A 16,600-nucleotide genomic window follows, 5' to 3' on the forward strand; every position below is an offset into this window, starting at 1 on the left:
TGATTTAAAGTTATTTATAATCTCCAAAGCCGGTGATGATATTCGCAAAGTTATCAATGATGCGAATTCACATATTTGTGAAATCATCGAGTACCTGAAAGATTTCAATCTGAATATAAATGCAAGCAAATCTGCTCAAATTACTTATTCCCTTCAGAAACAACCCAACCACATAGAAATAAAAATTGCAGATGTCCCAATCCCAAATGTTTACGCTCACAAAGACCTTGGAGTTGTTTTTGATAAAAATCTCTCCTTTAATGCCCACTATTTATATGTTGCTCAAAAAATTCAAAAAGCGAAATGGTTAATCAAACAAGAAACAGCAGCGATTCAAGACAGAGAAAAACAGTCAGTAAGCATGTTCAAAGATGCATCTTTCCCATTCTGTTCTATGTTTCCGAAATCTGGTCTGGTACTCCTCAAGTAACCGTTAAGAAATTCCTTGCCCTAGAATATTGGGTTCTTAGATGGCTCAATAGTAAGCTTCGTTTTCCCCATACAATATCCAGGCAACAGCTTTATGAAAATCTAAAAACAAAGCCTCTGCAACAGATGATCAGCGAGTCTGGAGTCATGCTTCTTGCAAAGTTAATCACTTCTGCATGCGACGCACAGAACTTAGCCAATATAATAGCTGCCCCCAACAGGGAACATTCAAGAAACCAGCGATTCAAATCCAACCTCTCCAGGCTCAAACAAATGGACAGAATGTTCCCCAATGCATCCCTTCACCTCATAAATCATCACAGCAATGACTGCAACAGGTTAATCAACTCTGAAGCCTACAGGAGTGAGATCTCCGATAAAATGATTGTTGTTATTTGGTTTTTAGGAGCATTAGCAACTAAGGCCATATTGCTCCGGGATATGCGGTGGTCATTCCCTGACCTTTCCGCATCCTCCGTATTTGGTGGTGACGGGCTCGAACCCCGGTCTAATCAAGAAGCGTGTGCTACGCACTGCTGCTCCTTCCCACCTGGCTACGGAGGCGCCCGATAAAATGAAGAAAAATAATCCAACCCAGTAACTGCAACTGAAAGCCAAATGTCCTGTTCTGCAAATTCTTTTTTAACTCATAACTATAATTCCTAGTCATTGTTAATGTCTGTATGAAATCTGCTGTGTACATATATTCGATTATTTTATGTCATTCCCTTTGCATTATTACCTGCCCCTAGCCATGTGCTGTGATGGGCTTGCTGTATTTGCAATAAATGAATATTTAATTATTTATTATTTATTTATATATGGCACAGGTAAAAGTATTCGTTTCTGAAAACTCCAAAATAACTGCTATTTGAAAGGTATGTAGGCAGGGCCCATTTGAGGGTAGGGCTAGAGGACTGTAGTGCCGTGCCCTAGGTGCAAGGGTATCCCAAAATTTACTTATACAAAGCCCAGCCCATTTAATTATAGAAACGCGAACCAGGCCCCGATAATACTTAACCGGTCGTATGTGTAGGTGTAGTCGTCGTGAATAATTATTTCTCCTGGTTCTTCCTCACTGTTTAACACGTACGTTGCTTCTTGAACGCACATATGCGTCTTCGTATTTTCATCCATTTTGAGGGGAAACCATCCTATTTTTGGAACTTTTACTTATAATTTGTCAGAAGGAAAAACAGACATTTTTGTTTGTTTTTAATTCAGTCACAGTGAGAACAAAACCCAAAAATGTTTCTGCCCTTTCCAATACAGATTGACTTTCGTGATTTTCTATCCTGGTCAAAACTGCTGTCGCAAAAGCCTGTAGTAAAAGTGTTAAACAGTTATGTTCACCATTAGTCTTTCCAATAATTGTGTTTTGCCACTTTTACCTTACTCCATTTAGTTATTGATGCTCCCTGAGCCTGCTTGTAGAATGTAACCAACAACCTTCGATTAAGGAAGTGTTAGATGTCGGTCGTAAAATCTGTTTTCATTTTTATATCATATTAATCTTTCTGTTCTAATAGTCGTTTTCTGAAACGGTTTCCTTTAGCTACACCAGTAATTCGATACCCAGCGAACTCACACCAGGTGGTAAACTATAAAGATGGCTGGTATATCATTATAAAACCTATTACTGAGAATTAAAAGTTAAGATATCAACCAAATTAAAGAAAAAAGATTCGAAATAGTTGAAATTAAAAGTAAGAATTATAAAAGTTTTATAATACAGTTTAGCAGTATTTTTCGTTTAGTATTTAGCTTAATGAATGCGTGTGCCTCTCTTTTTGAAATCTTAATGCATACGAAACTGTGAACGTTCATTTCCTTTTAATTTTTAATTTCTTAATTCTTTGACTCAAAAATGTAAGTGCCCATTGAATCTTAGAATTTAATTATTTAAAATATATATACAGTATATATTTATAATTTTCCAGCTTTTAGATAGAAAAGCTACAAATATACACTGCCCTACCATTAACATCCGGATCACTGCCTTTAGACAAAAAAAGAGCTTTTATTGTGTCATTTAATATTTTGTGCTGAAACCTTTTTCTTTTATGACGGCCTTCAATCTTCGCGGCATACTCTCAACCAGCTTTTTGTAAATGTTAGGTGATATGTTCCTGCACTCGGCCTTTAATTCAGCCACCAGTTTGGCCTTGTTCTTTGCGAGATCTCGAAGTGCACGTACCCAATGATCCAATACATCCCAAAGATGCTTGATAGAGTCCAGATCAGTACTCTGGGCTGGCCAATCCATCTTTTCCACACCCATGTCCTCAAACCACTCTGTTACAACCCGAGTAGTATGGCATGGCTAGTTGTCCTACTGGTACAGGTAAGGGCCTTCCCCGAAGTATTGCGATAATGTTGAAAGTGCATAATTGCCCAGGCTGTCCTAGTATTGCACAGCATTTATGATTTTGTAGATAACGACTAATGGGCCCAAGCCAAACCATGAAAGGAGCCCCATACTATGACACTACCTCCACCAAACTTCACTGTTGGAAGGATACAATCAGGAAGTAGCTGTTCTCCTGACATTCACCACACTCAGGAACTGCCATCAGACTGGTAGAGTGCGAACCTCGACTCGTCTGTCCATAGAACTATTTTCCACCGCTCTACAGTCAAGATTCACCCTCCTTACACCATGTTAATCGGCGTCTAGCATTTTTGAGTTGATCAATTCTACTGAACGTGTCATCTTGCATGCCCACGTTTCCAATTGTCTGTTCGAAGACTAGTGTGCATATTTATAGCAGGTGTACGGATATTAATGGTAAGGGCAGTATATATATATATTGTAATTATGACTAATGACAATTAGATTTAAAACTAAATCAAATTGTCATTAGAGGTCACTACAGACCTGATGATCCCTAGTAGTACCATAATTTTAAAAAGTAATAATGTATAAATAAGTTAAGTATATATATATATATATATATTTTTTTTTTTTTTTTTTTTGTTCGTTGAAGGTCCCGATAGATTTTGGTTTGCGAGTGATGGCGAAATATATATATATATTTTTTTTTTGGCGGGAAGTATTAGCGGTAATTAAGACCTAACTAACTGGCTAGCCGTAGTAATATTAGCAGTTGTTGGATCGCCTATAGTTCCATGTTAACTATTAACATGGGATCAAGTTAATAAAAATATAAATGTATAGTTTGGAAAGCTTAGAGAGCAACGGAAATTTTAACAAATATTTAAAATTGGCTTAAAAGTAGCGTTCTGGTAATACATATATATATATAATATATATATATATATATATATATATATATGTATTACCAGAAGTAATGGGATTTCCATCTGATTGCTGTAAATTGTGTACGACTATGAAACGCAAATACAGTATTTTGGACTATGAATGTGATCAGCGTTTCTGGAATTCGTTTCAAATTGTACAAACAAACGATGGGTATACGGAAAAATTATTATTCTTTTAGGGTTACTTGTAATTAAATACATTAACCCGTATTTGTGTCTGTAAATTGCGTATGTTCTATGGTTGATTTGCCTGTTTTGCTGGACGAAAAAACCCTATTAACTGGGGAGAAAAACCTTGCTATCTACGCTTGAGACCAACTAACTCAGCCACGGAGTGAAAAAAGCCCATTAAAGTTCCTCGCGTCATAGACGGGATTCGAACCCAGGCCTTTTCCACCCGGTGTGGGGAGGACGGTGACAATACCACTGTGCTACCGCGCAGACTGGGTACACGGAAAGAAAGAGCAATTTCAAGCGGGATGGGCAGTGGGGTATTATGTGAGGAAGAACATCCGTGCTTGCCATTGCTCAAAAATTAAACACGCCAAAGTCAATAATTAGCAATGCGTTAGAGACAATGCGTTAGAGTGCAGATGCGACATTGACCTCAAGAAACAATCAGGAAAGGCATAAACCTGACTAACAGGAGCAGACGCTTCCTGATACAGCTGATTACCTCATCTCGCTGTCAGATCGCATAGAATATGAATTTGGAGCTGTCAGCAACCACAGGCAAACCTGTAGTTGTTTCCACGACACACAGCTGCACGCCATGAATTTTCACGGAAGACCTAAAACTCACAAGGCATTCATAACTTGAGAGAAATGCACTCGGTTGATAAGCGTGGCAGATGACACACCGAACTGGGATATTGATCGTGGAAATTATAAAGCAGGTGGATGCGAGAAACAATTCTGACATTATATATCTGGATTTTAGCACATCCAGATATATAATGTCAAATTTATACAATAACTCATGAGAGGTTATTGTATAAATTTGAGTGAGCAGTTTGAAATTACAGAGAAGATTCATCAGTGGAATAGGGATTGGTTGAAAAACAGAAGACAGGAATGGTCATAAATAGATATCCTTCAAAGTGTCTTGGAGTATCAAGTGGGCCCCTCAGGGATCAGTGCTTTGATAGTTCTCATTTCTGACCATTCTAAATCATATTGAGGAAGCAATTCGGAGGGGACAGTCATTTAATGACGACATAAAACTTAAGATGCTGATTAACGATCGCAACTTAGCTGTGCTGCTTCAAAAGGATTTGGTGTGAAAAATGACAGCTAAAGTTTTATGCTACCATATGCATAGTATTTCAATTGAGGAACAGGAACTGAAGATTAGTTTATAGCCTAGATTGATAGAAATTAATGAATATTCATAATGAGAAAGACTGGGGACTACGACACAGAAAGACGCGAAGTTCGATATGTCATTCTGTACCGTGTAAGCAGGCGGCAACAATGGTACACGGTGTTCTCTCTGTAATTTATTGGTATTTTGCAAGTAGAGGAGGAGGTCATTTTCTCCCTCTGAAAGACGAAGATTATAGCACCCTTTTCAATGCACGCATTTTGTCTGTCCCCTTTGGGTAGCCGCATCTAAAGAAAGATACAGAACTTCTAGAGAAGGTGCAAAGAGGTGCGCTAAACATTATACCTGTTAGGACCTTAGAAGATGTGGTCATCAGAGTTGATCAGCTAGACACCTCAAGTGGTTTTGCTTGAAGTGTATAATTTCCGAGTCACGTTACACGTTTTTCCAGTTTAATGTACGTATCTGGCATGCAGGATGCCTAGAGAACCCCTACAATCCGAGCCTTGCTGTCCCAATTGAAGTTGGAAAGGATGTGCATTGTGATATGCATTAGGTCCAATGGTTGTAGCGCATGGAACTATGAACGCTGCGTGCTGTATTGATGTTCTAAATAATTTCGTGTGCCCTACATTGTAGATATTTTATGAAAGCGGCTCTTACACCTTCCAGCATGACAACGCTCCATGTATTGAAATTTCGTAAGTTGAAGAGAATAACATTGGCGCATTGCAGTGGTTAGCACCAATATTCGACATTAATCCAATTTAACATTTATGGATAAATCGCAGCACAGAATTAGGCCAAGATCAAGGACTCTGTTCGTTAGCCGAACGCGAGAAGGCTTTACAGGAGGAGCGGAGTAAAATACCAACAGCTTTCTTCACTTGAAATTAATTGTTTTTCACGACACATGGAAACAGTCACTCGTGACGGCCAAAAGTAGACCACCATATAAAAGTAACCAAAAGCTCCGATGATTTTTAGTTCAGTAAAGAGAACAATTATACTTCCTAAATAAAAAGAACTCTCACAGTCTATCTTAATCTTTCATAGGTACCTTTAAACCTGTAGTTCTTGAATCGAGGGCTTTTGTGAGGTTCACCTGTAGGTGTTGCTTACTGAGAACCTACTGAATTTCATCAAAACACTTTAAATAAAAGGACGAAAGGGTTTATTTATATTCTACAATGTAAACAGCGAAGTGACAGTGTAAGCAAATCTCGAATCGTTTCTAGCCATACATATTTTGTGGCAACCATATTTTGTGTGTATTTTGTGGTTCGTAGAAGGTTCATTACAAGTAGTAGAAAAAATTTAGATAAGGTTTCATGAGACTTTTATAGCTGTTGTGAATCGCAAGCTGAAATACAGAAAGAGGAGCAGTTTATTATTAGAACCATTTACAAAATGGATACACGCTACAGAGGCACATTTATTATCAAAAGTTAATGAAAGTATCAGACAGTTATTATATTTTTTTCTTATGGCAAACATAAGGTTGCAAACAATAGCTATCATTTTTATCGGTGAGAGAAGGAGAGATATAAAATCTCTCTAGAGGATATGGCCCCCACGTTGGTGATTCATTCGTTTCAACCGAGGTCTAAAAAAATCCATGTTTAGTCTTTCTTACTTTATATTTAAGGTGAAATTTAGAATTCTTTGTGACATTGGATCATGGATTATTTACATCGCAATTTTGCCAAAAGATGGAGCCATTTTATGAATCTACAAAACACCAGTTTTTGAGAATTTCGATCACTTTTACTGTAATGTTACAGCCGCACTTAATCATCCTGGCTGTCGACGGTGTAACTGCCAGCAAAATAAGATAAAATCTTAAAAATTGTTTCTTTTCACACAGCTTTATCACATATATTGTGTTGAGGTGAGGATGATGTCACCTCACACCATCGTGGTGAAAACCGGCCGATGGGAGGACTTCGAAATTTAATTGGTTGCGCGTCTAGCTAATTGGCACGGACTCGAGATGTTCATCAGTTATTAACAATTTTCTACGTAGATGAAGTCTATAACCGCGTGCTTAATTTAATCACTGTATTAATTACGCTGTGTGGTTTCATAACAGAAGGTGCATATTATAATTTTGATGCATAATTTAACGGATCAAGTTAAGTACTTTTCATTTGTCACATTAGTGAACAGATGCTGTTCATTACATTTGATTTCTATACATTTTTCCTTTTTATTTTTACATAAATAGTAGTGGTTGTGTTTATTATCATGATGGCTTGTGCTTGTTAACATATTGTGATTTAATTGTTATACTTTTAGCCATGGTTGATCTTAACCCGGTAACTTTTCTGCACCCGATTCAAAGATATAACAATCGGTCGTTGAAACGTTTCAATAGGGCTGGATTTTTCATTCCCAAATTATATTTTATTTCTTCCCCAGGCTGATTTTTCCTTGTGTTGAGGTCACCGGTAGTACGTTCTTATTCTGAAGAATAGTCATGCACCAAGATGTACACGGTGTCGCAAAAAGAACTGGACAACTTCATAAATTCAAATTTAATATAAAAATAAAAACATACAGTTATTGGTAGAAAAACTCAAATAGTTTTTTTTTTATTATTATTATCTTAATAAATTTCCACATGAGATCCCTTGTTAGCACGAGCAATATCTGGGCGATATACAAATACCGAGAAAAAGATCCGAGTTCCAATCCGGTCAATGACGCGCAGAATGTTTATAGGCCTTTATCGCAAAGCGACTGAGTTAGTCGGTCTCAGGCGGGGGTAACATGTTTTTCCTCCCTCAAAAAAACATGCTACAGACGAACCTGGGAATTTTGTCCTGAAAACAGGAAATCCACTAAAGAACACATGCAATTTACAGACATATTACATATGGCGCAAGATGGCCTAAATTGCTGATGTGTATTAAACCGTATAACAACGATAACAGGTAGTCAACACTCGATCCCCCCACCCAAGTACATACCAGCATGTCTGCATCGATAGTCGCTTCAATTCTCGTATGCAATTCAACAACGTCGTGTACCTTCATTCTCAGCTCGATATCTCTCACATAGCCACTCAGAAAAAAGTCTAGTGGGATTATGTCCAGTGAATGTGCTTGTCATGGTATGGGGCCATCACGGCCAATCCAACGGCTTCGAAAATGCCTATCAAGAGAATTTCACATTTTCAAAGAGCAATGGAGGCACACCATTTTGCTGGAAAAAGACATCAGGTTGAAGTTCTTCCAGCTGTGGGAAGGCAAAAAGCTCGAATATATCCAAGTAAGTGTTCGCATTCACAGTCTGCAAATGAAAAAAGAGACGACTAATTACGCGATCATGAAGAAGTATGCACAAAACATTCAGCTTTTAACTTCTCTTTTCCAATTCTGGTACAACATGCGGGTTTTCCGAACCCCAAATTCGAACATTATGCCTATTCACCATTCCCGAAACGTGGAATCTGGACTCATGGGAAAACACACCCGGTTTAAGAAAATTTTTGTTGCTGTCGATACGGAAGCACATTTAATGCAAATTCAAAACGCATCGGTTTATTTTTAGGTTTAAATGCTTGAACGAATTGCCCTTTGTTTGCATAGAGTTTTTGACGTTTGTGCAGGACTCTTCTGGCAGATCTGATTGATTCGGTAGGGCCCCTAGCTGACGTTCCCGACATTTCTTCCACAGCTTCGTACTTGTGCGACTAGTAGGTAACACAGTTGATATAACAACCGTCCTCCCCATACTGGGTGGAAAAGATTTGAGTTCGAGTCCCGTCAATGACGCGAGGAAATTTCATCGGTCTTTTTCAGAACATGGTTGAGTTAGTTGGTCTCAACCATGATCCTCCCGGACCCTCGGGTTTTTCGTCCAGAAAATATCAAAAATCGACCAAAGAACACACGCAATTTAAGGGCATGTTATTTACGGCACAATTAGCCTAATTTGCTGATGGGCTTAAAACCCTACAACAACGTGCTTGTGCTAGGACATCCATACCCATTTCGCGATCGACATTTCCCTTTTCTATGAAATTTCGATGCCATTCATGAACACTGGTACGTGATGGTGGTTGTTGTTCGTACTTTGTTCAATAATATCTTTGAGTTTGAACGTCAGATTTTTTTTTTTTGATGAACTATGCCTTCTATTGAGAAGACGCCATTTTAACTTACACTACTGTCGTATGACACAAGCGCAACCTATAATCACCTTCGATGTGGTTGCTCTATAGATGTTGGAGTTGTTTGATGGATGTCCGTAAATAGTTTTTCAAAAAAAAATGTTTTCTTTTGTAACGAATTTATGAGGTTGTTCAGGCCTTTTTGGACCAGGACGCCATCATAAATTCAAGAAATAATACAGAAATAATTGGCTTCATTATGGGACACAAAGTTTAAATACCTGACCAAGATAAGAACATATTTTCTCAATACCTGGAAAGTATTTTTTTTATCATTGTGAATCATGAATTGTGTACACATTACACTACAAAGTTGGTTTTTAATAAGAGAGATCTGTGAAGGTTTCTTTATCTAGTGAATGTCGAGAAGCGATGCCATAAATTAACTGCTATTCTCAAAGTTTTTAACATAAAGATATTCATTTGTCCTCTTTAAATGGCCACATTATTTGTAGCAAATGAGAACTTTATTTTAAACGAATTATCTGTTAGTGATATATAAAAATTTTTTCATGATGACTGCAGATTGCTTTTATTACTCCATGTCAAGAGAAATAATAATAATGTAGTACATAACCCGCTATCCACCATGCTCAACAGATTCCCGGATAGTCAGGTCACCGAACAGCGATTAACGGACCAAAGAAGGACCATCGTCACGAAGAACCTAATAGCTCCTACCATCTTGGAAAAAAATCAAGCAGGATGTAAGCGATCAACTACAAAGAATATGGTCAATATGGAACCAAAGGAGGAACAACAAGAAGAAATACAACCCAGAGTAGCGAAGTGGAAAGAGACGAAGTCATGATATCCAGAGTAGAAGACGAGTGGAAGAGGGCCCTAACATAATTCGAAGGAATGGACCCCCCATAAGAACCCACGTGATACATATCATCAGCATCAGCCATTTTCAATCCACTGCAGGATGAAGACCTCTCCAGCAACTTTCCAGTTCCTTCTGTTTTGTGCAATGGCCATCCATTTATTACCCACAAACTCATGAATTCCATCTATCCATCTCCGCCGTTGCCTTCCAGGTTTTCTTCTAGCTCCTCTTGGGTACCATTCTGTTATTTTCTTAGTCCATCTGTCATCATGTCTTCGAGCTATGTGTCCTGCCCAAGACCATTTTAGTTCTTTAGTTTTGATAGGAATTATTATTATTATTATTATTTTAGGGTTGCCCGTAATTAAATACATTAACCCGTATTTGTGTCTGTAAATTGCGTATGTTCTATGGTAGATTTGACTGTTTTGCTGGACGAAAAAACCCCAGTTACTGGGGAGAAAAACCTTGCTATCTACGCCTGAGACCGACTAACTCAGCCACGGAGTGAAAAAAGCCCATTAAAGTTCCTCGCAAAGTTTGCAAAGTTTGATTATTTGTTCATTTGGGATCGGATTGAACAAAGAAACAGACAGACAGAACTTCTTCACGTACAAAATAGTAAGTTACACGACTTTGGACACTGTCTGTTGCTTAAGAACTGCATGCAGTGACTTCTGTTGCTCCACTGCTAGATGCTGTTTAATAATTCTAATTCTAAAGATAAAAGCAGAGAATGGTAGCTTAATACCATTCTATGCTTTTATCTTTAGAATTTGTCAAACGTTTAATTTTTTTGGAGGACGTGTAATATCATAAGCACCGGGTCTCCGTACTTAATTCTACGGCAAGTTTTAGTTTCATACATTTCATTGCAGCAGCTATTGATTAATGTACTTTAAACCAAATTGACGTGCACAGTTAATATACCTTCCAAGATTTCTGTTATAAGGCATTAAAGGTCACTTTTAATTCATCTATTATTCTTTGAAGATTTATGAACTTAACTACCGTCCACGCTTCCCTCCTTATCAGAGTTTTAACTCGAATATATGCATCTAGTGTCAGAGTTTACTGTTTTATGGAGTTATATCATCATTACCAACTTAACGACACGAGGATAGTTTAAGATGTTTCTTTTCGTTCGTATTCTGTTTACAGATTCAAGTCTCAGAAAGGGTGGACAGGGGTGCTCACAAAATATATCCTCCGGTACAGTGAGTAAGTGCAATATACAGAATTTTAATTATTAATATTTATACCAATACTCAATAACAACCTTTCTCTTCTCGGCATGACTATATTAACTGCTAAATGTTATAATTATATGCATTATAAGCGTTATATCTTATTAAGCGTTATATCTTATAAGCGTTATATCTAATGGTGGGCGTAATTGAACGGTTAGTAATCGAGAGATTTCATATAACTATAAAGCATTTAGGGCGTAAGCCTCAAGCTATGGAAAAGTCTAGACTATGTATAAGTATAATAAAACAGGCCTACGTGCTCTGGATTCATAATGCGAAAATTTATTTTTATTTTGTTACACAGAGCATTAATAAACTACAATAAATAAATTAGCTTTCGGCTGGGTGGCAGCCTTCATCGGATTAAAATACTGAATGGCAGTTGGAATAGAGATGCACTGCCAGGATGGTGCGTGAGGCACGTGGTTAATTGTTTGTTGATGTTTATGGCTGTGACGTATGGTGGTGACGTGGCCAGCGTTTGTCTATGGATAGAATTACTGACTCTGTGATGGGGTTAACTTGACAACCACTGTTCCTGTTCAAAGCGGTGTCCGAGCATTTTATATTTAGCGATTCCAACCAGGTACGCCTCAGGTGATGGTGGGACCTGTCCACAACCACGACATCGCGGTGTGGGTCGATGTCGTGGTGGGTTGTCCAGACATGCTCGGCGATAGCTGAGTGTTCTACATCGGCCAAACGGATCGCCCTTTTATGTTCTGAGAGACGTTTCTCGAGTCGACGTCCAGTCTCTCCAAAGTAGCAGCTCGTGCAGTCACGGCAAGAGATGCGATAGACCAAACCACTCTGTAGAAGGGTGGGGACAGGTGTTTTATGTTGGAAAGGAGAGAACGCAGTTTCCTTGCCTGGGAGTTGGATGCACTTTATCCCATGCGATCTTAGGATTCTACCGATCTGCTGTGACAGGTTGGGGTAGTATGGGATGTGTGGCTACCCCATCGACGTCCTTGACAGGTGTGATCTACAAGCACGCGACAACGTGACGACCAACAGCAACGCCAACAGTGACGAGTCATCCACGAGGGCATTCATCCCATACTACCCCAACCTGTCACAGCAGATCGGTAGAATCCTAAGATCGCATGGGATAAAGTGCATCCAACTCCCAGGCAAGAAACTGCGTTCTCTCCTTTCCAACATAAAACACCTGTCCCCACCCTTCTACAGAGTGGTTTGGTCTATCGCATCTCTTGCCGTGACTGCACGAGCTGCTACTTTGGAGAGACTGGACGTCGACTCGAGAAACGTCTCTCAGAACATAAAAGGGCGATCCGTTTGGCCGATGTAGAACACTCAGCTATCGCCGAGCATGTCTGGACAACCCACCACGACATCGACCCACACCGCGATGTCGTGATTGTGGACAGGTCCCACCATCACCTGAGGCGTACCTGGTTGGAATCGCTAAATATAAAATGCTCGGACACCGCTTTGAACAGGAACAGTGGTTGTCAAGTTAACCCCATCACAGAGTCAGTAATTCTATCCATAGACAAACGCTGGCCACGTCACCACCATACGTCACAGCCACAAACATCAACAAACAATTAACCACGTGCCTCACGCACCATCCTGGCAGTGCATCTCTATTCCAACTGCCATTCAGTATTTTAATCCGATGAAGGCTGCCACCCAGCCGAAAGCTAATTTATTTATTGTAGTTTATTAATGCTCTGTGTAACAAAATAAAAATAAATTTCGCATTATGTATAAGTATAGTGCGAAAGCTTCAATAATACATAGCCAAATCTGAATGAACTGAATATTAGCAAAGTGGCATCGCTTTAAGTTATATCTCATATTGTGAATACCTTCATAACGAGTTGCCATGATATTGCACTACTTCGAATAAGTAACGCTTCACCTGAGGAGAAGACTAATGTTACTTATTCTCAGATGGATACCACCACCCAGACGGCACCGTTTTGAAATATGGTATGGGATAATAGTTCTCGGTTATCCTCATACTATCCCTATTAGACTAAGAAAAGCAATAAAGATGTAGGAAGGTGATAGTAGGAGAGGTAGAGGAAGGAAATGCCGCAGAAGGAAGAAAGGGACAGTTACTCCTTCAACTCACACAAAAGCTCATATATTCCTCGAATAGGCAACGCTTCCCCAGTGGAGAAGGCTGTTGTTACCTATTCTTGAAAACTCCGGACATCTGGCGGCACCGTTTCAGGGCTAGTTTGTGTTTGTGTGGGATAATAACTCAACTATCCACTTGTCCCTATTAGACTTAGAAAAGCAAAAAGGTAGAGGGAAAGTAATAGTAGGAGTGGAAGAGGAAAAGAAACGGTGTAGAAGAATGAAAGGGACAGTAACTCCTTCAACTCACACCACTCAAAAACTCATAAACTCCTCGTTTCAGGGCTATTTGGGCCTTCTTCGGTGGGTAGGTAGGTACCCGAGTGATGCAATGATAGCAAAACAGTTATGAAGTATAACTCCACAATATGAGCGATGCCTGATGGTGTATGAGGTATTTAGACTATAAAGCATTTAGGGCGTAAGCCTCAAGCTATGGAAAAGTCTAGACTATGTATAAGTATAGTGCGAAAGCATCAATAATACATAGCCAAATCTGAACGAACAGAAAATTTAGACTATAAACCATTTATAGTCTAAATGCTATATAGCCTAATTACATCATATACCATCAGGCATCTCTCATATTGTGGAGTTATACTTCATAACTGTTTTGCCATTATACCCACTCACCGAAGAAGGGCCAAATAGATCCCTGAAACGGTGCCGTCTGGGTGGTGGTATCCATCTGAGAATAAGTAACATTAGTCTTCTCCTCAGGTGAAGCGTTACTTATTCGAAGTAGTGCAATATCATGGCAACTCGTCGTGAAGGTATTCACAATATGAGATATTACTTAAAACGATGCCGCTTTGCTAATATTCTGTTCATTCAGATTTGGCTATGTATTATTGATGCTTTCGCACTATACTTATACATAGTCGAGAGATTTCGTTAATAAGAATATTCATTCGTTAAAGTCATCGTTAAGTACGTTCATTTGAAATTCGAATATCAGACAAACTTCTGATATTCGGTTTAGTTTAGCAACAAATGCCATATATATCCTATTTAAAAGGATTCATAAGTCGTAAGTGAATAAAATTGAAGGTAAATTTTTATCATAATTAATGAAGTGTCGATATATGTACGAAGGAATAAAAATCGGTACAAAAATTTACGCTTTGTTTCAGAAACATTAATTCCTTCCAGACGAACGTTCTCCAAATTCGTGAAAATAATAAACAAAAGGAAGAATTCTGTAATTCTCCAAACCTTTACAGGATATTGTTTTCCTGCAGAGTAATATTTAATTTTGCAGTTCTGTATTCTTATGAAAAACTAATCTATAAATTTCAGGAAAATTATGGTTGCTGAAAGAATTTCTCGCATGTTAGAAATGAAAACATTTCAGACGCGTTTTATGAACAAATAAACAGAAGTTAAAGGAGTTAAAAATTGTTGTGTTTTACTAAACGATACATGACAACATCACTTGAACATTCCGAAGGACTAAAAGAGCATATTTTAAAAACTTAGTGTCACTCTGACTTTTCATTGCAGACTAAACATCTGAAATGATACTCACACATCTGAAAACCTATCGAAATTTAGAAATTTACAAATCTTTTTTTTAAACATCAAAATATAACATTTTCTTCAAATATGTATAATGGGAGCCGAGTTGCTCCATGTGGAAGAATTTGATAAAATAAAGTTAGGTAATGTATGCATTGCATTACATTTTAAGCTCACTCTCATTCGATTATCAAATAACGTACTTGTAAACTGATGCTCACGTTATGATTAGATGTGAGGGGGAATTTGTGTAACAGTTCAAGGGAACAGTTCCCCTTATTTTTTTTGAAGATGGGTAGACTTTAGGGGCTCTACAGTCAGGTGATCGCATAAAAGCTCTGTTGGGATTAAGTCAAGCGTTTGGGGTGGCCACACCATAATTTGCAATATCCTTTCCGGTTGTTTAGTTGCTAGAAAGTCCCTGTGTTTCATATCATAGCAGTGTTTCATATCATAGTCTTGTTATTATATAAAATTTCTTCCAAAAAACCGAAGAGGGTATCATATTATGTCCAAGAATCTTTTTATAGCTTACATTTCTTAAATTTACTTCAATTCTATCACCTACTCCAAAAAAAAAGAAAAAAAAAAAACAGAAGCAACATCAGATTATGATGGAACCACCACCGAGCTTGACTCTTGGCACTGAACAATGTGGCACTATTTTTTTTCTTCGATCGATCGTCTCACATAAAGTCTACTCTTGGATCCAAAAATTTAATTTGGATTCATCTGTCCAGAGTACGTTTTTCACCTCTTCGATTGATGGCTTTGTCTAAGCTAACTTTTTTTTTTTTTTTGATTTTTCGGTTTTAATAAGGGTTTTCAAACCGCTACCGACCATTAAGTCCTGCTTGTTAAGTCGAAATTTTAAAGTGGATGTAGACACAGGAGTTTCCCTGTTTCTATTGGACTCAGCTTGGATTTCAGATGCAGTAAGGCGAGTCGTCGAATGCGTTTAGGAATCAGCTTCCGTTATTACGCGCGGCCGTTCTGATCACGGTTTGTCTTTTAAACTCCCAGTCTCCTTACATATTTGAATGGCAGTTTGTCCTTCTTTGAATGAAACACCTAATTTTTTGCCAATACTTGTCATGGAATAACTTTCTTCTTACAGAGTCAAAACTTCTTTTTGAAGTTGAATAACTTCAAAAAGAAGTTATATAACTTCTTTTTCAACTTCAGTTCCTTATTTCGGCCATATTTATCACAGAGGCACAAAGCTTACCCTAAACACTCTTTCTGAATGACGGGTGTTCGATTTTAGAATTTACAGCTCTTACTCCTCAATTCTGTTCTCGGCAGCTCCTTGTGCTAGCATTTCTATTCTCGGAAGCTCCTGGCGCTGTTGGCTTTCCAACAGACTGTGAACAGATGTAGCTCTTTCCAATGAAGTTTGGAATTTGTCTGAAATTTAATTATATGTATATTTATTTTTATGTAATTTGGTTTTTTTCAGTTTGTTCATATCAATTTTTTTGGTCATGGCAGGTTTTTTCCCTCCCTGTACTTGGCCAAACAGGAGAGAAAGTATATCAGAGTACTGCTAAATTATGTTTAACTGACAGCGGGGTTGCCATCGGTTGGCTGGGACCGCTTTAACTAATAAATATCAATCAATCAATATCATAAATTTATATTATGGCAAAAATTCTCTACGAGTGTATTCATCTCGTAGA

Source organism: Mastigoproctus giganteus, chromosome 6 (genome assembly GCF_048544385.1).
Source record: "Mastigoproctus giganteus isolate SK-2022 chromosome 6, ASM4854438v1, whole genome shotgun sequence".
In the NCBI taxonomy this organism is placed as follows: domain Eukaryota; kingdom Metazoa; phylum Arthropoda; class Arachnida; order Uropygi; family Thelyphonidae; genus Mastigoproctus; species Mastigoproctus giganteus.